This window comes from Lontra canadensis, unplaced genomic scaffold (genome assembly GCF_010015895.1).
Source record: "Lontra canadensis isolate GAN:19392208 unplaced genomic scaffold, GSC_riverotter_1.0 scaffold37, whole genome shotgun sequence".
NCBI lineage: Eukaryota > Metazoa > Chordata > Mammalia > Carnivora > Mustelidae > Lontra > Lontra canadensis.
Window position 1 is genome coordinate 13,902,733 of NW_022631031.1, and position 22,552 is coordinate 13,925,284.

At 35.3% G+C, this 22,552-nt stretch overlaps 1 pseudogene; it reads left to right on the top strand.

Annotated features, from left to right (window-relative positions):
* Positions 1-14,521, top strand: part of LOC116874536 — a 36,068-nt pseudogene extending 21,547 nt beyond the window's left edge.
* Positions 14,522-22,552: the final 8,031 nt, after the last annotated feature.

The window sequence follows — 22,552 nt, forward strand, 5'->3', positions numbered from 1 at the left end:
ATGTTCATGTTCTGGCATATTGGGTTTTCTTCAAGAGAAGCACTAATTTACTTTGTAGTGTAGAGAAACTTTCTATTAGTATTTAAAAGCTCAATGCTGCCTTGTCTTATGAAACATGTTATTAACTGTTAATCCACACAACACCCCTTGTTAAATAGCTCATTATTATTATCTTCACTTTCCAGCTGAAGAAACACACTAAGAGAGGTCACGGAGTGAGTCAAGGCCAGGATTAGCAATGAAAAGCACCCAGTTGTTGGTGCTTTCCTTGGTCTACCAGGCCACACTAAATAGGTGAGATGGCCTGTCTGGATAGCCACAAAGAATGGGAGCTGACCCAGAGCTTGTGTAACCAAATTCCTAATAAAGACAGCCTGTGTAGTCCTTGCCTGTGGACTTCATACAAGTTACCCTAAATTTGAATTGGTGGGGCCCTCACTAATATTCTTGACCTAGATACTGAACGTTGCCCTTACAATTTCTCACCTCATGTCACCATCACTACTGAAACCCTGTGAGTTTACCTGTGGTTTTCTCTACTCTGAACCCATTTCTAAGGAGAGAAAGGTAAACAGTGTTGAGGGCATTTTACAACTTAGGTGATATTTCTGGAGGGGCTGGAATCTGTCTTAATTCTCTTAAAAAATGAGACCAAATTTATAATCTCTGTGGGTTTTTATCTGTTTGGGAAAAAAATAAATGCACATGTAATAAAAACTAACTGAAATTCTAGACAGTAGCTGGGGTAGAAGCAAGAGATATAGTATATTTTATGAAATACTGACAAGGAAATATAGACAATGAAGACATGAATTTTCTAAATAATTAACTTATTATTGTTAAGAAGTCTTTCACAGTAGCAAGCACTTTAACCTTAAAAAGAAGTATGATCAAAAAAAGAAAAAGAACTTTGATCAAGGAAATAGAAAAGAACTCTTAAAACCACCTAATAGCAAACAAAAATATTGGGGTTTTATTGGAACATGTAGCTTTCAAGGTTTTTGAAATGTACAGGACATGGATTATCAATAATGTTTATCAAAACATATTTTATTTTTATTTTTTTAAAGATTTTTATTTATTTGATAGACAGAAATCACAAGTAGGCAGAGAGACAGGCAGAGAGATGGGAGGAAGCAGGCTCCCTGCTGAGCAGAGAGCCTGATGTGGGGCTCAATCCCAGGACCCTGGGATCATGACTTGAGCCAAAGTCAGAGGCTTTAACCCACTGAGCAACCCAGGTGCCCCCATATTCTTATTTTAATTAATCTAACATCTCATTGGTAAATAAAAATTGATCAAAGAGGTATATAAAGGTTTACTTATTGGTAAAATATTCTACTAATATTATATAATATTTAATATATTTGATGTAACTGATGAAATTTATAAAATGTTTTGCTTTGTATAATGACATACAGTTCTAAGTTATTTTTTCTTTAAGTTAAATGAAATGAAAACAACATTCCCTAGGATGGGGGGAAATAATAAAATACATTAAAGCTGATAGGAAAAACAAAATAGAACTATTATCTACAAAAGCAACTGAATATATTATTTCTTTCCATACTAAAAAATCACACTTCAAAATCTGGTCCAGATGACTTCACTATTGAACTCTTCCACATATTTGGGAAGAAATAATAATTCTACACACGTTCATAGAAGAGAAAAACAAGGAACAGTCTCCACCTCACCTTGTGGGGTCAGCACAGCCTTTACTCTAAAATTTTAAAAGGGCATAATGAGAAAGGAAAATTACAGAAAATTTTTTTTTGGAAAACATAGTTGAAAATTTCTAAATGAAATGTGAGCAAATCAAATCATAAAACAGATAATATAACTACATTAAGTAAGGTTTATTTTAGATCTGAAGAGAAGTTTAACATTCAGAAAGTGATCAATCTAATTCGTCACACTGATAGAATAAAGGGGGGAAATGGCATAATAATATCAACAGATACAGGAAAAGCTTTTATAAAAGTGAATATTCTTGCATGATAAACTTTTAGCAAACTAAAAATAGAGGAGAATCTTCTTAATTTGGTAAAGAATATCTACAAATGTCTACAGAATACATTATATTTAATTAAGACATATTAAAAATTTCCCATCAAGACTGGGAACAAGAAAGTCTGATATCATCACTTTTTCCAACTTTGCACTGGATGACCTAGCCTGTGCAATATTATTAAAAGAAATAAAAATTATAAAGTTTGGAAAGGAATAAATAAATGGACCCTGTTTGCAAATGGTATTACCATGTACACAAAAAACATAGAAGCATTCATAAAGTATTAGAATCAATAAGTAAATTTAATATGACTGTTGAATAGGGGTGCCTGAGTGGCTCAGTGGGTTAAGGCCTCTGCCTTCGGCTCAGGTCATGATCCCAGGGTCCCGGGATCGAGCCCTGCATTGGGCTCTTTGCTCAGTGGGAAGCCTGCTTCCCTTCTTCTCTCTCTACCTGCCTCTCTGCCTACTTGTTATCTCTGTCTGTCAAATAAATAAATAAAATCTTTAAAAAAAAAAGATTTTATTTATTTATTTGACAGACACAAGTAGGCAGAGAGGCAGGCAGAGAGAGAGGAGGAAGCAGGCTCCCTGCTGAGCAGAGAGCCTGATGCAGGACTCGATCCCAAGACTCGGGGATCATGATCTGAGCCGAAGGCAGAGGCTTTAACCCACTGAGCCACCCAGGCACCCCAATAAATAAAATCTTTAAAAAATATTACGACTGTTATGGTGAGTGCTGTGAAGTTTGTAAACGTGGAGATTCACAGACCTGTACCCCTGGGGGAAAAATATATATATATATATATATGTTTATAAAAAATAAAATTATTAAAAAAAAAAATTACGACTGTTGAATAAAAAACAATTAGAAAGTAAAAATTTTTAAAGAAAGTATTAATTTAGCATCAAACACATAAAATTCCTTATATATTTATCTAATAAAAATTGTGTATAATCTTTGCCCATAAAACTATAAAATATTACTTAGAAAAATTAAAGAGGAGATAAATAATTTATTAAATTTTGTAAATATAGTAATTCTTTCCCAAATTACACAGAGTAACTAAATAGATTCAATTCAATCCCAATTAAAGTCAAAGCTTTATTTTTATAGACATTAATAAGTTTATTTTAAAATTCAAATCAAAATGCAAAAATGTCAAGATGAGGCAAGGTGATCTTAAATGAAAACAAAGTCAGAGTATTTACATTACCATACACCATGATCACCAAGAAATCATAATAAGTAAGTTTTTATGATACTGACACATGAAGAGAAAATCTGGCCAATGGCATATAATAAACATCTAGGAACAGTATTATATAAACAGCCACAGACTTAAGATAAAGGTGACATTGCATGGCAGTGGGGTAAAAATTAGGTTAATAAATCTTAATCTTTATATCCGGAGTACTCCAAAATTGATTCCAGATGATGTGTAGAACTAAATGTAAAGTACAAAACAATAGAGGCTGTAGGAGATAATATATGTGAATGTTTTCATGACCAAAATAATAGCTTTCTGAATGAGGAAACAAACATCATCAGCCAAAGATAACACTAATAATTTGTGCCTATTTATCAAAATACTCCATGAAGACAGTTTAGAATATAATATACACATACATATCTATACACACACACTGTCACATACATACATATTACATATAATGTTTAGGAAAAATAAACAGACTACATAAAAAAAATCTACAACTCAAGAAACATAGATAGATGACCCCACAGAAAAAAGTAAGCAAACAATTTGGACAGGCATTTCACAAAGAGGCTATGTAAATTAAAACCACAGTGTGACAAATATTTATAAGGTCTACAAGAGGAAAACTATAAATTTCTGATAAATGAAATCAAATAAGAACTAAATAAATGGAAAGGTATTCCATGTCCATGAATAGGAAGACTCAGTATTGTCAACATATCAGTTCTTCCCAAACTGATCTACAGATTCAGTATAATCCCAATCAAATCTCAGCAAGGTTACTTTGTGGATATTGACAAACTGATTCTAAAGTTTAGATGGACAAGCAAAAGAAGCAGAATAGTTAGCATGATATTGAAGAACAAAGTCAGGGGACTGACAGTACCTGAATTTGAGACCTACTATAAAGCTACAGTAATCAAGACAATGTGCTATTAGTGAAAAAAAAAAAAAAAAAAAAAACAGAGATAGCTCAATGGAACCAAATAGCAAAACCAAAAATAGACCCACACAAACACGATCAATTGATTTTTGGCAAAGCAGCAAAGGTAATAAAATAGATCAAAGATAGTCTTCTCATGTTATGGAACAACTGGACATACACATGTTGATGAATAATGAATCTAGATTCATCAAAAAATGAATCTAGATAATTCAGACAGACTTTATGCTCTTCACAAAAATTAACTCAAACTGGATCATATATTCAAAACTATAAAACTCCTAGAGGATAACATAGGAGAAAACCTAGATGACCTTAGAAATGATGATGACTTAATAGATATAATACCAAAGGCACAATCCATGAAAGAAATAATTGGTAAGCTGGAATTCATTAAAATTAAAACTTCTGCGAAAGTCCATGTCAAGAGAATAAGAATACAAGTCCACAGACCGGGAGAAAATATTGCAAAGACACATCCAAACTGTATAAAGAATTTTTTTTATTCTTAAAGATTTATTTATTTGAGAGAGAGAGAGAGAGTTCCCCCACATGAGTGGGGGTAGAGGGGCAGACAGAGAAAGAATCCCCACTGAGCACAAAGCCTGACAACACAGAGCTTGATCTCAGGCCCCCAAGATCATGACCGGAGATGAAATTAAGAGTTGACACTTAACCAACTGAGCTACCCAGGCACCCCTAAAATATACAAAGAACTCTTAAAACCCAACAATAAGAAAATGAACTACTGATTTTAAAATGGGCCAAAGATCTAAACAGACCCTTCTCTAAAAAAGATATTCAGAGAGTAAGTAAGCATATGAAAAGATGTTCTAAAATCATATGTCACCAAAAAAGTACAAATTAAAGTAGCAGTGAGATGTCACTACATAGCTATTAGAATGGACAAAATTTGGAACACTGGCAACACCAAATGTTGTCAAGAATATGGAGCAATGGGAACTTTTATTCCTTGCTAGTGAAAATTCAAAATGGTACAGACACTTTAGGACACAGTTTGGTGACTTCATACAAAACTAACATATTCTTAGCATATGATTCAGCAGTCACTCTCCTTAGTAATTACCCAAGGGAATTGAGAACATGTCCACACAAAAATCCTGCACATAAATGTTTACAGCAGCTTTGTCCAGAATTGCCAAAATTTGAAGGCAACCAATATGTCCCTCAGTATGTGAATGAATTAATAAACTGGAATACAATAGAAAATTATAGAATTCTAGGGCTGCCTGGGTGGCTCAGTGGGTTAAGCCTCTGCCTTCAGCTCAGGTCATGATCTCAGGGTCCTGGGATCGAGTCCCGCATCGGGCTCTCTGCTAGGCAGGGAGCCTGCTTCCTCCTCCCTCCCTCTCTCTTTCTCCTTCTCTGCCTACTTGTGATCTCTCTTTGTCAAATAAATCTTTTTTTTTTAAAGATTTTATTTATTTATTTGTCAGAGAGAGAGAGGGAGAGAGAGCGAGCACAGGCAGACAGAATGGCAGGCAGAGGCAGAGGGAGAAGCAGGCTCCCTGATGAGCAAGGAGGCCGATGTGGGACTCGATCCCAGGACGCTGGGATCATGACCTAAGCCGAAGGCAGCTGCTTAACCAACTGAGCCACCCAGGCGTCCCCAAATAAATAAAATCTTAAAAAAAAAAAAAAAAGAAAATTATAGAATTCTAGATTCCAAACGATGGAATATTATTCAGTTCTAACAAGAAATGAGCTATCAAACCATGAACAGACAAGAAGGAACCTTAAATGAATATTGTTAAGTGAAAGTGTGAAAAGGCTACATATCCTATGATTCCAACTACATAACATTCTGGACAGAAAAAAATGTGGAAACAGTAAAAAGATAACTGGATCATTGTGGGCAGGGGATGGGATAAATAGAGCACAGAGGATTTTTAGGGTGGTGAAAATACCCTGTATCATATTATAATGATGTCATTACACATTTGTCCAAATCCACAGAATGTACAAAAAGAAGAGTGAAACTTAATGTGGACTATGGCCTTTGGGTGATTATGATGTGTCAATGCAGGTCTTCCATACTAATAAAGTTACCACTGGTGGGTAATGTTGGTAATGGGGGAAGCCATGCATGGGTGGGGGGAGGGGACAGATGGGAAATCTCTCTACCTTCTTATTGGTTTATCGTGAAACTAAAACTGTTTAGTTTTAAACAAATTAAAGTCTTCAAAATAATTAAAGTCTTCGAAAAAAAAGATTATATAAAATACACACACACACACACACACAATGACACCACTATACATTTGCCAGAAACACTGGGGGCAAGTACTGTAGTAAGAATATGAATAAGTACAATGTTTTTGGAAAGCTATCAGTGTATCTCCTAAAAAAATATATACTAATATCTTATAACACAACAAATTCACTATTGAATATTGTAAATTTGAATATATATGTTCACTGAAGGATATGTCAAAAAATTAATAATATCATTATTTGACATAGTGAAATACTGGAAACAACCCAAATATCTGTGAATAGAAGAACTTACATAATTTTAGAATACTGATCTTCTAAATGGTATATTGCATGGCCATGAGTATGAGCAATCTATTTCTGTAAGCAACAATATGGACAGTCTCACAGACATAGCACTGAGTGAAAGAAAACAGACCCATATACAAAAATACTATATGATTACATTTATATAACGGTCTCCAATAGGCAAAACCAATCTGTGTGATAGAAGTCATAACAACTGTTCTCTTTGGGAATGTAGGAGGAGCCAAGCCAAAATGAGCTGGCCAAGCAGAATAATATTGACGGTGTTCAGCCAGATCATAGAAGAGTATAAAGGAATCTTCTAATACTATTGTATATCTTGATCTGGGTGATAGTTAAAAGGTGTGATTAACAGATAAAAATAATTGAAATGTACTCTTAAGATCATACACACACACACACATACACACACACACATTTGTTACGCATCACACATTCTTAGAAAATTAAATAAAAAGTAGAGATCAGTTCAAAGACAAAGGGCATAAAATATTTTCTTTTTTTCATAATTGTATAACAATGACTAAATTCAAGTAACAAATCCAATATAAACAGATCAAGGTAAGGCTAAGAGGAAAAACCACTGCTAATCCTGCATCCAAAATTCAACAATTTTCTATTACTTGCCAAAAGATATTTTTTCATTAAGCAGCCATTGTTCATAGATGTCAATTGTTTTCAGATGAGATAAACATTTCCTTCCATAAGTATATATTGCCTTTCTTAAATCCAGGCACTACTGCATAAATAATTTCTCAAGTCATAAAGGAGATCAGTTCAGTCAACATACCACCACTATTAAAAAATAAATCCAAAGTACACATTTCTCTTGCCATGAACCAAATTCAAAATGTTCAGGTTATCTGTAGTGAAGCCTGAGTGTGTTTTATTCCCTTCTTGATTCAAAACACCAGAGAGATCCTTCATGCCAGCTGGTTGCAGCAGAAGCCAAACACATAAATGAAAGAGCAAATTATAAAGCCATCAGTGCTGCCTCCCACTTAAACAGCTTGCCCTGTTATCAAATGTCAAACTATTCCTCATTCCAGCAACCTCCCCTTGGATTGGGGACCTAGCATTTTAGTTTTAAGCACTCTATCCATAATAATAATAAAATAAACCAAGTTTTCTAAATCTACTCCCTAGATGCAGGCAGAGATACTCTTTAGCTTTGCACACTATTACTCATGTCCTGAGATAGCTTTATTATGGTTACTCTGATTATTATTACTTTCCTGGCTAATCAGTGCCTTTGAGGCCCCTGCACATTTAACCACAGCCATTCTATTTCAGTCCCTCACTCACCCCATTCCTTTAGCAAATTTAGCATGAAAGACAAACAGATCAGGCCCTAGGGTCATTATCATTACCCATGCTGTTCTGAGCACCCTGGGACTCAGGTCATACACAACCCCATGATAGCATCATTATCATGGGTTAAAGAGGTAATACATATTCCTAAAGAGAAGCACATTCATTCATTCATATTGTGAATTGGAATTAGGGCATAAGAAATTTCCCTTATTTCAGTTTAGTATTTCATATTTTTGAGGCATAATGTACATACCAGGACCTCCTCTGATCCTTGTATTGTCTTTGTATATCAAAGACAATTCAATAAATACAATCCTATATTCTAGCATCAACTTAAAGAATTATAAAATTTTAGCACTGAACAAGATAAATCGAATTACAAAGAAAATTTATAGATGAAGACATGACTAACAAAGATCCATGACTTGTTCAAGATCATACCACTACTCACTTGGTATTAAGTAATCTGCTTATATTTTATTACTTATATTTTATTACTGTGACAGAGGTAAACAGAGAAACAAATGGAGTAATTTTCTAGCCTCTGCAAAACTGGGTAGTAGAATAGTCTCAAAAATGTGTTACTGATGGGGTACATAGTAACAATTTTTGAGACAACTGGCTTAAGTAGGCTACATTGCTTTGCTATCATGATATTTAGTAGGATATATTTCATTTTATATATATATGATATACATATACACATGATATATGTATACATGTATGCTATATGTATATCATGCATGTACATATATTAGCACTTTTTGAGAACTGAAAACTCAAAATCCTCAGAAATTTAAGAGAGAATGTGATTGTAGACTAGAACTTCTTAAGCCAAGACTCAAGGACTTTAAGAGACCACAGAAGCTCAAAGGGTCTATTAATCAGCTGATATTTGTAAAGTATTTTGTATTTGCATATCTGTGTATACTTCTGCATGTCTGAAATATGTGTTTATAGCTTTTACTAGATTCTCAAAGTTTAAGAACAGTTTAAGCATCAGTGTTCTATACTCAATTTTGTATTATTTGTTCAGGTTCACTCAGCCAAAAGATCTTCTTTCCTTTGCCAAAATAGGAACCCCTTGGATACTATAATCCATATTTTGTACTCTTCAGTGTTAACCTATTCACATCTAAAATCTGGAGAGTCTGAGTTAGGTCAAGCCTTAATCAAGTTTAATTTTCACAACATGAATATTCCAAACTTAATGGATCAGTTTTGCTGAGTCCAGTAGAATTCTTTCAAAAGTGGTAGCAGATATCTAAACTCACGCTGTCTTTCAGGATCCCAAATCAATTCATGCAATGACTCCTGAATGGTATATTTCAGGAACTATATTACATTGGCACTATAATATAAATTCCAGTAAGGAATATACTGACGGATTCCAATTACCAAGGGAAATTGGTTGCTGGTATGGTGGGAACAAGGGGTTCCCATGTTTGGAACCTAGGAGATTTTCTGAGGTTCTTTTTAGTACTGCCATGACAATAGTAAGGATTAATGGAAAACTGCAGGAACCAGAAAAGGCAGAGTGATTGAGGATTCAGAAAGTTCTGAGGATTCAGATTCAGAACTTTCAGGAAGCAAAGAAGATTTGCATCTACATCACCAGTTCCAAGAAACTATGATCCTACCTTACGTTCTTGTAAGGTCCTATGAGAATCTGTAAGAGCTTTAAATGCTACCAAACTGGAACGGGTATTTGAAAACCATTCCTAGCTTCCCCGGATGGTCACCAAGATGAAGTCAACACTTGGCAAAGCAGCCAAAGAGCCTGGCTACTGTCCTTTCTGGAGCATGTGATGGAGAGGTTAGAATTTGGAACTTGACCAGTGAAAATGTATCTGTACAATGCAAACATATGAGGGGTTTTGTATGAAGAATATGTACTCATTTATGTGGGATTTTTTTTTTCTGCTGTCAATGACAAAACTGTGACGTAGTAGAAAATAGATGGACCAGGCTATGGAGAAGAGGAGGAACCAACCACCACATACAATATTAGGAAAGGGAGTAAATACAGGAATTGATCATCACAGGAAAGAAGCTGTTTTTTCCACATGTAGACACCAAGGAGACATTTGGAATGAGCAAAGAACCAATCTTATATGTTCAATGACCTGGGGATGCAACAGTATAAACAGTGTTAAATTAAACCCAATTGAGACATTTCTCTTGGGAAGTTGTGCTTCTGACAGGAATACAGTGCTTTATGATATGAAACAAGGTACTCCTCTGAAAAAAGTCATCTTAAAGATAAGAACAAATACAATTTGTTGGAACCCTATAGAAGCTTTCATTTTTACTGCAGCAAATGAATGTCACAACTTACATACTTCTGATATGCATGTACTGAACACTCTTGGTCATGTGGATCATGTATGTATGGTGCTTGATGTGGATCACTCTCCCAGTAGGAAAGAGTTTGTGTCTGCTAGTTTTGATAAACCTATCTGAATCTTTCTTGCAGAAAAAAATAGAAGCAGGGAAGTCTATCACAAAAAAAAAAAAATGTAACATGGGTTACAGTAAAATGGGATGTCTAACAGCAAATATATTATGTGTGGATCTGATGAAATGAACATTCGTCCACGGAATGCTAATGCTTCTGAAAAAGTGGGTATGCTTACATCACGAGAAAAAGCAGCCAATGACTATAACCAGAAACTGAAGGAGACATGTCAACATCATCCTCATAAAAAATGCATGGTTTGTCACAAATATCTATCAAAATCTATCTACAGCCAGATTCAGGAACAGCACATCGTGAAAGCAGCTCATCAATGAAAGGAAATGAATCAACTCAAACAGAGAAAGCCTGGATCTCTGTAGGCTGTGTCAGAAAAGAATACATAGGGGCAGTTGTGAAATAACACTTGGTATTCCTACCAATCCTGACATATAATTATTCATTACATTTTTATCTGCAAACTCAGTAAATAAAAATACTGGCTCTAGAATAATCAATTCAGTTACATGTGCAGAACGCTACCCTGAAAATTTATCCTGAAAGGTGGCCTGGTTGATAAGACTATCCAACATTTTATCCTTGATCTGTTTTCTCATTTCATTGAGGAATACAGCATTTGCCAACTTACCTACTTTTACTGTTAAAAAATGCAGATATATTTTCATGCTGATCTATTATTATAAATATACATGAGAATTTAAATTTAAGACCAAACATCTCTTTGTTAAATTTTTTTTATTATTATGATGTTCAGTTAGCCAACATATACTACATCATTTGTTTCTGATGTAGTGTTCAATGATTCATTAGTTACGTATAACGCCCCCGTGCTCATCACAACACATGCCCTCCTTAATACCATCACCTTGTTACACCATCCTTCTACTCCCTTCCTTCTGAGACTCTCAGTTCCTTTCCCAGGACCCATAGTCTGTCATGGTTCATCTCCCTCTCTGATTTCTTCCCCTTCAGATTTCCCTCCCTTCCCCTGTGGTCCTCTACACTACTGTTTATGTTCCACATATGAGTGAAACCATACGATAATTGTCTTTCTCTGCTTGACTTACTTCACTTAGCATAATCCCCTACAGTTTCATCCTTGTCAGTGCAAATGGTGGGAATTCATCCTTTCTGATGGCCAAATAATATTCCATTGTTTGTATGTACCACATCTTCTTTACCCATTCATCTGTTGGAGGGCATCTCTGCTCTTTCCAGAGTTTGGCTATTGTGGACCTTGCTGCTATGAACATTAGGGTACATGTGCTCCTTCTTTTCACTGCATCTATATCTTCGGAGTAAATACCCAGTAGTGCAATTGCTGGGTCACAGGGTAGCTATATTTTTAACATCTTGAGAAACCTCCATACTGTTTTCCAGAGTGACTGTACCAGATTGCATTCCCACCAACAGTGTTAGAGGGCTCCCCTTTCTCCATATCGTCACCAATATTTGTAGTTTCCTGTTTTGTTAATTTTTCCCATTCTACCTGATGCAAGGTGGCATCTCATTGTGGTTTTGATTTATATTTCCCTGATGGCTAATGATGTTGGGCATATTGTTAACTTTAATATTACTTTGGGTAATTATTGCAATGATTCTTAGTATGATTACCTATAACATGTAGATTTATGTCAGAACTTTTTTGATTCAAATAATTTTCTATGCTTTATTTGTATTTGGCTTTTTGGTACTTTAAAGATGATCACATATAAACTTTTACAAAAAAATAATTATATTTTATAGTCAAGATAATAAAACATCCTTTTTCTCAGGATAAAAATTCCTATAGGCAACAAATTGTGCTGTTTCCAAACACATTTTTCATTATTAAAGTTTGCTGATCTTCTAATAACAGCATCTGAGAGTGTTACTGTATGCCATACCTGTTTTTTTGTTTTGTTCTTGCTTTTGTTTTTTGTTTTACATTTTCTCTAAAATATAAGCCTGGTGAAGGCAAGGACTGGCTCATGATTCATCTATCTCAACTTCCTTCTGGGGAGACTTACTATACTGCAAAGGCCAGAAAGCGAAAAAAAATAACCTTCTCCTAAACAGCGTCTAGGTAAGTTTCCACAGGTGACTTATATTCTTGAATCATACACATGCATCTATTCACATGTGGAACTATGTTAAATGTGGAAATAAGCAGAGCCTGTACAAGGCATCCATTTTGCTGGTGCAAATCTATTAGGTCTAATGAGGCTTTGGAAACTAGATTCTAGAAGTTGTTGTCTGTTCTTGGAATGGCAGCTAAAGTGCTAAAATCTACACTCATCAAGTAAACATATCTTTCTGATTCTCCATCTCCTCTCTTTAAAAAAATTTTTTTAAATAAAAATTGTACATATTCAAGGTGTACAACGTGATGACTTGATTACCATCTTTTTGATTGTGGCAGATATGGCAATCAGTTATGGAGGCCCAGTCATTTGAATGGTTTGGAAAAACCAAATTCCTTATATAAAATCTACTTTTGCTGAAAATAAAGTGGTTCCTGTTTTTAATCCACTTCTGACTGTTACATGGGCACTCAATTTTTGTTGACTGAATGCATACAGTTCTAAGGAGGCATAAAGTACCTTAAAAAAGAAAAGAACACTACAAAGAAAGTTCACCTGTGTTTCTGGGAAGGCAGACTCTAAAACAGCAATTTGCACATAATTAGTTCATGCGCTGGTGTTTTCTGGATCAACACCTGGACTGGGCAGTGAAGGAAGGTAAACTGTGATGCATATTCAATAAAGGTATCAACAATCATGCCAGGAAAGCTCTAGAACTAGAATGGTTTTTATGAGTTGTTTCAGAACTATGAAGAGTGACAGACCCCTCCATCAACTAGTAACTGGATGTGAACTGACATCTTCCCAAAGGGTGCAGTCATGGCTAGGCAGTAGTCTTCTTGGATTAGGTCAATTCCTAAAGAAAACTTGCTGACTCATTTAAGAGCTATCACCCACCAACACTCTCAGCAACTGGGGAAATGAGTGGTTTTGTTCTGAAAGGGGGAAGGGACAGATCTGGGCAGTGTGCTATGGCATCTACCTCACAAAGACAGCATTAAGGAAAAACAGCCATGTGACTTTGAACAAGAAAACCTAGATTTGAGTACCATTTCTTCCACCTACTAGCTATGGGAATTTGGACATAAAATGTTAACTCTCTGAATTTGTTTCCTCATCTATAGAAATGTAATAATAATAACACATTATTATATATAATAATAATCTTACATGTTAAAGGTTTATTGTAATATATGCAAAAGAACATGGCAATCTGCAGATCTTTCAAGAAGGTAAGTATAAACTTAGTACTACAATACAATTCATACAGGCCTTAAAATTGCTTACTGAGTTAATTGAGCTGTATATTTTTAACATGTGCACTTTTCCACATCTGTACTTTAATTAACAAGAAATAAAAAAGGCTCACCTGGCAGGTAATCAAAACGAGAGAATTAAGTACACTACTCACTAACCAGCAGCTGGCCACCATTTAAGAGAGCTGGGTTATGGGTGTAGCCTAAGGATGGTTTATTTACTTATATCACAACTAAAAACTCAGTTATTATTTTGCAGGAAGTTTGGCTCAAAATGACATGGTCCGTTTTTAAATCAGTGCTTGATTTAGCCATATGCATACTATTGGAATAATAAGAAAAAATTACAGAGAAAGCAAATCAAAGAGAGAGAGAGAGAGAAATATAATACATTTAATTTCTCCATTCATTCTTACATTTATGAATTTATCAAATGACAGGTTATCATGAATACACTTTGTGGAAAGATTCAATTATTAGGACATGCATGTCATGACAATGACCTTCTTTGAATTTAATGAAAAGAAACTATCCAACCCTTTTGTGCCAGTGTTAGTATACCTCGACAGGCCTGGAAGGGCATTCCAAGTAAGAGTTATCAAGAGCTAGGTTTTCAAAACTAATCCGATACCCCACTAAACTTTTCATCACTGTTATGTAGCATGTCATTTTCTTTCTTTTTTTTTTTTTTCAGATTTATTTATTTATTTATTTATTTATTTGACAGACCGAGATCACAAGTAGGCAGAGAGGCAGGCAGAGAGGGAGGGGAAGGCAGGTTCCCCACTGAGCAGAGAGCCCGATGCGGGGCTCGATCCCAAGACCCTGGGATCATGACCTGAGCTGAAGGCAGAGGCTAAACCCACTGAGCCACCCAGGTGCCCCACATGTCATTTCTTTAAAAAAAAAAAAAAAAAAAAAAGACATTAAATTGAAACAATAGTGACTTTAAACTTTTCAACATAAAATCTCCCACAGTTCCACTTATATTCTAGGATTCAATGCAGTGATCAAGGCCCTGTGATGTACAGCCAAAGACAGCATGGGGATGTTGGAGGGGGTAATATACGGTACCACCTACACAGTTCCCTTTCTATTTCTTAAGACAGCTACTATCATTAAGAGTATTGATGATCACATATTCTTTAATTTCTGTCAAGACCTAGTTTGGTTGCCTCTTCTTCCTCAAGTTGGTGAATAAACAAATAAACCATACTCAGGCTAAAACCATAACACACCTCTCTTAAAAGGTGGTCAACCACTGGTTTAGTGAAAAGTATACTAAATTTTCTTGTATCTGATTACTCTCTAGGTGAGCTCTTGTTTTTTTTCTTTATTTTTATAAAATAAAATATGTAGAAAAGTATGTAAACTCAGATTTACTGAATTAGATTCTCCAGGGACAGGGTCCTACCATCTTTGCTTTAATACATTACTAAAATGAAGAAACACGAGACTAAGGAAACAGAGACATGCTATTGCCCTTATTGTTTTAATGCAGGCAGGCAGAAAACACTAGTTAACTTGTTAGTGACATACATATGTATTCACTACTAGAAAATAGTAATTCCTTATTTACTAAATAAAGCTAACCATCTTTTCATAAACATATGTAAACTTCAGGTTGTCTTGTCTCTTAGGTAATGACGTTAATAATCACATCTCCTGGATTCAATGAGCAGTTACGAGAATGTCCAGGAGGTTTCCTGATGACAATTTTCCTTGCTTTAATTGTTCAGTAAATATAATGTCTATAATAAGTAAACACAGAGAGAAGCCAGTTGAAGGGAACACTGTGTTTTTTATAATCATCTCTCCTGACTTCCATTTACTTGGCTTTATTTTCCAATTGGAAATGGTGAAGTCCTCAATATTTTCTGAAAGCCAGAAACAATGTTTACACGACCTACATAATTTACATGGTAAATTCCACTTCATGAGTGACTAAATTTTAACTTCAGAAACAATATTACCTTCCTGAGTTTTCAAACAGGAAAAGCCACCTTTAAAAATGACTAAAGACAGCAGAGTCTTTCAATCTTGAAAATTAACAGATTTTTAAAAAATAATGATTCATTTTACAAGTTGATTTAAATAATGATTCATTTTAAGTTTCAATAAGCCTTTGATTATCTGCTATGTACCAGGAACTGATTCATGTCACCAGTGAAACCAGAGCACTTTTTTCCCTTCCTCTGACCACTGTATGACTCTCATTACATTCCCCCCCAAAAAAACTGGAGATGTGTGAATTCGAAGAGAAACTGGAAGTATGATAACAGATAACACAGGGCATTGCAACCCAGGAAAATTAGCATGTAAGAAAGTAGTTTGACCTAAAAGAAAATTAGTAGACAAATAATTATCTGAAAAAATTTACTTCCATTAATTTTGGTCTTCTGATCCTTATACTTTCACATAATTACTAGATTAATATGAGTCATTACTAAACATTATAGAAAAGAGAAACCGTAAAACACTTGGATTCCAATAAGCTTAGTGGTAATTTTTTTTTTTTTAGCACAGTGGTAAATATTAAAGAAACCAACCATGTGATAACTCCTCTTAAAATATATAGAAGGGGTGGCAGAGTATAATGGACATAAACCTAGTTTTTGGATTTATACTAAACTGAGTTGATTCCAAAGTCAACCCAAGCATACCAACTTAGGACAGTTTACTTAACCTAACTGGATACAACTCCAAGTTTAATTTCAAGTTCTACTACCTCTGACAAATTAATTGTCAAATTGGAACAGGGTCCACATTTATAAAATAATTTTTAAAAATACCTAACTTGTGCTTTATCTCCCCCTCCAATTTCCCCCAACTCACTTCTCATTCCATGTGGACTCTGAGAAACAAACTGAGAGTTTTGGAGGGGAGGAGGGGTGGAGGGTTGGGTGAGCCTGGTGGTGGGTATTATGGAGGGCACGTATTGCATGGAGCACTGGGTGTGGTGAATAAACAACAAATGCTGGAACACTGAAAAGAAATAGAATAAAATAAAATGGAAAAAAAGTTTAAAAAATAACTATCTCGTAGAGTTTTATAAGTAGTAAATGTGACTGTATTGGTATAGCAGAACAGGATCCCTTGCTATGTACCCTTCACTTCTATCCTCAACTCTGTTTGGCTATGATATATGAGAGGTGATCAATATTAGCAAGAAAAAGGCCCTCTGCACAGAAGACTCCTATTTTCCTCCTATAATAGAAAGAAGTAGGATTATTTCCCTATATCAGACACGAAAGTCAGTCTCCTCCCTCCATCATAATGGATGTCTAGATATTTATCACCAAGTAGGTCTAAAGGAAATCTTATTGGAAGAATAACAAAATTCTGACATTCTTTGTATTCTGCGTGCATTCTTGATAAGCTAGATAGTTGTGTTCTGTTTGATAATGCATTATATTTACTTGCACACCCATTCAGATGGGGCAAGAACACATGTAAAGAAACCACATTCCAGCACAGTGCCAATCATAATATAAACATTCAGTAAAGGAGTTTGTCATATTGCAGCTGACATTATAGACACAGGGGCTGGTCTGACAGAGAGAGAGAGAGAGAGAGAAAATACTGCTCCTAAACTTATTTCTTTCTTAAGCACTGGGGTGCAGCATAGACAGATCCTGGGTGAGACAGAGGATGAGGAGAATGGATGAACAGAGAAAAGTTCTCAAGATTTTTCATGAACCCCTTATAAATATGGCAAACAGATACTTCTGCTCTCCTCCAAAGTAAAAGGGCAATTCATTCTAGGAAGCATTTTATACTGAAAACTTTTATACTTCAGAATTATTATTAATTGTTCTTTTGTTCTGACAAAGACATTAACAAAATCCATAAATCATAGTATGTTTTACCTACTAAAAAACGTTCTACAGCCCAGGGTGTGAGGGAATAAGAGTGTGCAAGAGTCTCACATGTTGTGTGCTTTCTCATAGGAAATTCCCAACAAATCATAGCCCTGATAGTACAGAGATATCACACCTCTATATTACACCTCAGGCAAGTTACTTATCATCTATAAGCATTAGTTTCCTTACCTTAAAAATGAGAGTAAAAAAATAAAACCCCTTTATACTATCACAGTATACATGATTTTAAACAAAAGAAACTTACTCTTGATTCTGGCTTCCAATTGGCTGGCATATTTTTATGCCTAACAGAGCCTGAGAGAATGATACCATTTCTAAGAATTTACTTATTTTAGAAAAAGCTTTCATTTTAAGGCTTCTGGGAATGCTTTATGCCAACAAAGTGTGGAAAACCAAAGAGAAGTTCTTTTTGTTTTAGAAAGTCCCTATAAGATTTTTTTTTTGAATGTACAAAATAGCCTGTGAAATAGTTTGTAGTAGAAAGTTAAAAGTTAAATTTAAGACCAGCTACTTCAAATCTTCTCTGTTCCAGTACAAGAACAACCAATATCAACTGATTTAAGAGTAACCCTGTAAGGATGCACATGTTCCAAATATAAGACCACTGGCTGTTCCATCAAATCCCTTCATTTATAAGATTTTTCTTCCTAACTTCTGCCCTGCTGCCATCCAGTAACTAAGACCCCAACCCTCAAAGCCCCATAAAAGCACTTCCTCAACTCTGGCCTTTTGAGATACTCCTTCAAACTGATCCTCTCTTTGCTTTGGGAGTTCGGAAACAAACTACTTTCCTTGGAACTGGTTGTAAGAAAGTTTTGACAAATTCTAAATGAGAAAAAAATAATTATTTAAAGGACAGTGGCAGAGTAGATGACAAAGGAGGGATTCTAGGAAGAAACATGAGGGGTGCAAGCAAAGACCCAAAGTTGGAAGCAAGCAAAGACATTTTGCAATCAAAACACTAATATTAAATATTTTATACATTTCTGGTTTGTAATGTCAACCCTCTCTGTTTACTCCAATCTTTGGGGAAGTTCTATTATGTTATTGCTAAGTTACTTTCCAGATAAACAAATAGATAGTGACTAGGAACAAAGAGAGTTCTTTGTCTCACATTTATTTTCACATAGCCCAGAGAGAAAAGAACTGTAACCCCTGGGAGTGAAATTTTCTTCAGTGTTATTGAAATATAATTAAGTTTAATGTATACAAACAGATTATTTGATACATGTATATGCTGTAAAGTGACTATCACAATTATGTTAGTTAATACATCCGTCCCTTCACATACTTACCATTTTTGTGTGTGGTAAGAACATTTAACGTCTACTCTTCTAGCAATTCAAGTATCTAATAGCTTCATTAACTACAGTCACCATGCTATACATTAGATCCTCAGAACCTATTCATTTTGTAACTACAATGTTTGTACCCTTTGACCAACATCTCTCCATTTCCCTCATCCCCTAACCTCTGGCAACCACCATTCTACTCAGGGAGCAAGATTTTAAAGAGGAAATAAATGATTCAGCAACAAACAAGCACTTAATGCCAAAGATAATTAAATAAATGAAATTCCCTGATAACCCATAAGAATATTGAAGAGAATTCTTTATTTTTTAAATTACCAGGATTGTATTCCATAGCTAATTTATTTCAAATATTAAAAGAAAGGGTAATTCCAGAAGATCAGAGAGTTTAGAGATACCCAGGCTGCTGACATCTGTACCACTGCCACATGAACATTCAATGGGATGACATAAGCAAAAAGTGAAAAACAAATGTTTCTTGTTATTTCAAATGTTAATAATTACCTGGCCATTAATGCCAAAGTACTTGAGTGGATTAGTAAAGAGAAGTATGGTACAAAAGAATAAAAAGAAGGAAGATGTATTAGTTTCCTATTGCTATTGTAAAAAATTACCACAAACTTAATTTCTTATTTTACAGGTCTGGAGGTCAGAAGTCCAAAATCCGTTTTACAGGATTAAACTCAAGTTGGCAGCAAAGCTGGGTTCTTCCTGGAAACTCCAAGGAGAATCTTCTTCCTTGCCTTTTACCAGTGTCTAGAGGTTACCTGCACTCCACAGCTCATAGTCCCATCACTCCTCTGCTTCTCCAACTCTGATACTGCCACCCCTCTCCTAAGGACACCTATGCCTAACACTGGGCACCGCCTGGATAATACAAAATAATCTTCTCATCTCAAAGATCCTAAACATATCTGCAATATCACTTTTATCATGTAACATAACATATTCACAAGTTTCAAGGATTAGGATGTAGACTTCTTCAGGAGACTATTACACTGTCTACTGCAAAAGGTGTCTAAATGATTGCAAAAAAATAGTAGGAAAGAAAGCATGAAGGCACGTGGGAGAAGTGGCAGATGGTGATGTGGGCATGTATACATCTGTGTGCATACTCAGGAAGAATAGGACAATGGAATTCTTATTGATGCTAGTCTTTTCATTCAAGAGGCAGAGTGTTTAAAGTGCTTGGAAATGGAAGAATTGCTTTGAGTTTAAATCCCACCACATTCTGGTTTTGTGTCATGGAGCAAACCATTTACCCTCAATGAAAAATCACAGTAAACTTCTCTTGAGTGAGTACTCATTGCAGCCACTGTACCAATAAATGCTTCGCCTGCACCCTCTAAATTACTCATCATCGCTCCTGTAAAGGTTGGTCCCCCTGTAAAATGAAGAAGCTGAGACTAAATTGCCATAGTCATCTTCAGTTACTGAAAATTAACCTAGCTAATAAATTGATTCTAGGCTTATCATTAAAATAAGGATATGAATAGTGTCTTCTTCATAAGCTTGCTGTAAAAATTAATATGTTTCAGGAAACTCTGTAAGCTGTTATAAAATTAAATGGTGATATAAAATTATAGTACTTAACCCGAGGATTAAATGAAACAACACATGTAAATTATCCTAGTTGGTGCCTGACAAATATTAAGTACTTAAAAAATATTATTTCCCTCAGCCTCATACTTTATTCTTAGAAAAAGATTATTTTCAGGGTAGAAAATGTGTTGGACCCTGGAGTGATATACACAATTTCACATTCTTCTTGCCCAAATCTGAAAGTCACATGTAGCCTCTCTAGATACAGTACTTCTCCCTTTTCTATATCTCAAATTCTTTACTTCCAGCTGTCTTTCCTATAGCCCTAAGGAATTAGGAGACTGGAAACTTAGAGTACAGGGCAAGTGTATGTCAATAAAGGAAGACTTAGAAGAAAAGAGAGAGGTCTGAAAATTCTAAGTCCAGGACTCAGAAGGTCATAAAAAGAACCCACAAATAAAGTCTCCCACTTAGCAAATGAAATCACTTCCACTGCCTCACTTTGCCTGTATTTTAGGCATGTGTGTGTTCGTGATAACATGCAAATTATCAAATCAGCTATTTACACCATAAGGCAAAAAGATTTCCAGTAAGACAAATTTATTTTTAAAAATTCCAAAGGTTGGAGATGCAGATGGCCTAATTTCTGCTTTGTACTTTTGCAATAGTACCATCAGTTCCTCAAAGGATCAACTAAATTTTTATGGGTTAGTCCAAGAACTTAATCTATTTTGGCAATACCTCCTCACCAACATCACATGTATCATAGTTATAATAACTTAATAATTTACTGTGTCCAAAACAGAACCAGTACTTTCTAAATATTTCATTTAAAAAACACAAAACAACCCTGAGGTACCGTTATTTCCAAATTCATGCCTATCGTCCAAGTCAATTGTCTTAATTGCCAAAATTTTTACTTTGACATCTCCCTGGTGAGTTGACATTGCTAGATAAAAATGAGAAAACATATGTTTTTTAACATAATGTCAGCCCCAAAAATCATCTTCTCATTTGGGCATAGGCTACAGCATTCCTACTTGAGATTAAATTTACATTTAGTTTTGAATCCTTTAATTTGGATAGATTAAGATAGCTTCCCTTTGGAAAAAAGCATTGGGTAGAAAGGATTTTAAGATCAGTTCTTTCTTGGTTTCTGGTGGCATGAGAGTAGTTGCAGTTTGAAGTTTCTGTTTGAAAAAGGCAGGCTTCCATGGAGACAGAGGAAGGTGTGGAGGTGAGTGATAAATTTTGAAGTTCAGGAATGTGGAGCTCACCCATTTTGCCACAAATGACACCCTGGGTCTAAAAGTTCCAGGTCCAGGAACCAGAAAGTCAGAAGAAAGAACCACAGAGATGAACACCTTCAGGGTAGTGAAGAGAAAACGGACTCTAATTCTAGGGACTATAAGATAATTTGCCTGAACAGGTTGTCCCCTTGGCAAGAATAAGTACTCTCTTGTACATATGATTTATGGCCTAAGCCAGCAATTGCCCTGAAATCCTGAGTATAGAAACCTCATTTTACCAGTGCTTCAAGAATCTGCCCTCTTAGCTATTTGGCCATCCTGTGGATACATTTCCTTTTCTATTCTTGGGTCCAGACGGAACAATGGGACATCAATTGAGGTAAGAAGGAAGGCAATTCTTTATGCATTGAGGCTGATCTGAGACAGGCTAAGGCACCCTGAGCTGGTATGGGAGAGGAGTGGATACAGACACTTGTCATCATGTAAACAATATTGGTTGTTTTGCCCTTGGGCCTCCATTGCTCCTCTTTAATTGACAGGAAAATGATGTGCTTTGGGGGATTACTTATTCCCTGCAACTGTCAGATTAGAGAAAGTGATAAGGGCTAAAAAGACCCTAAATGATTAACAAATGAAAACAACTAAAAACATCCTACATAGAAAAAACATGGATAAAAGCCAACATCTATTCATGGTTTAAAAAGGAAACATTTTTTAAAAGTTTATTATTAATACAATGA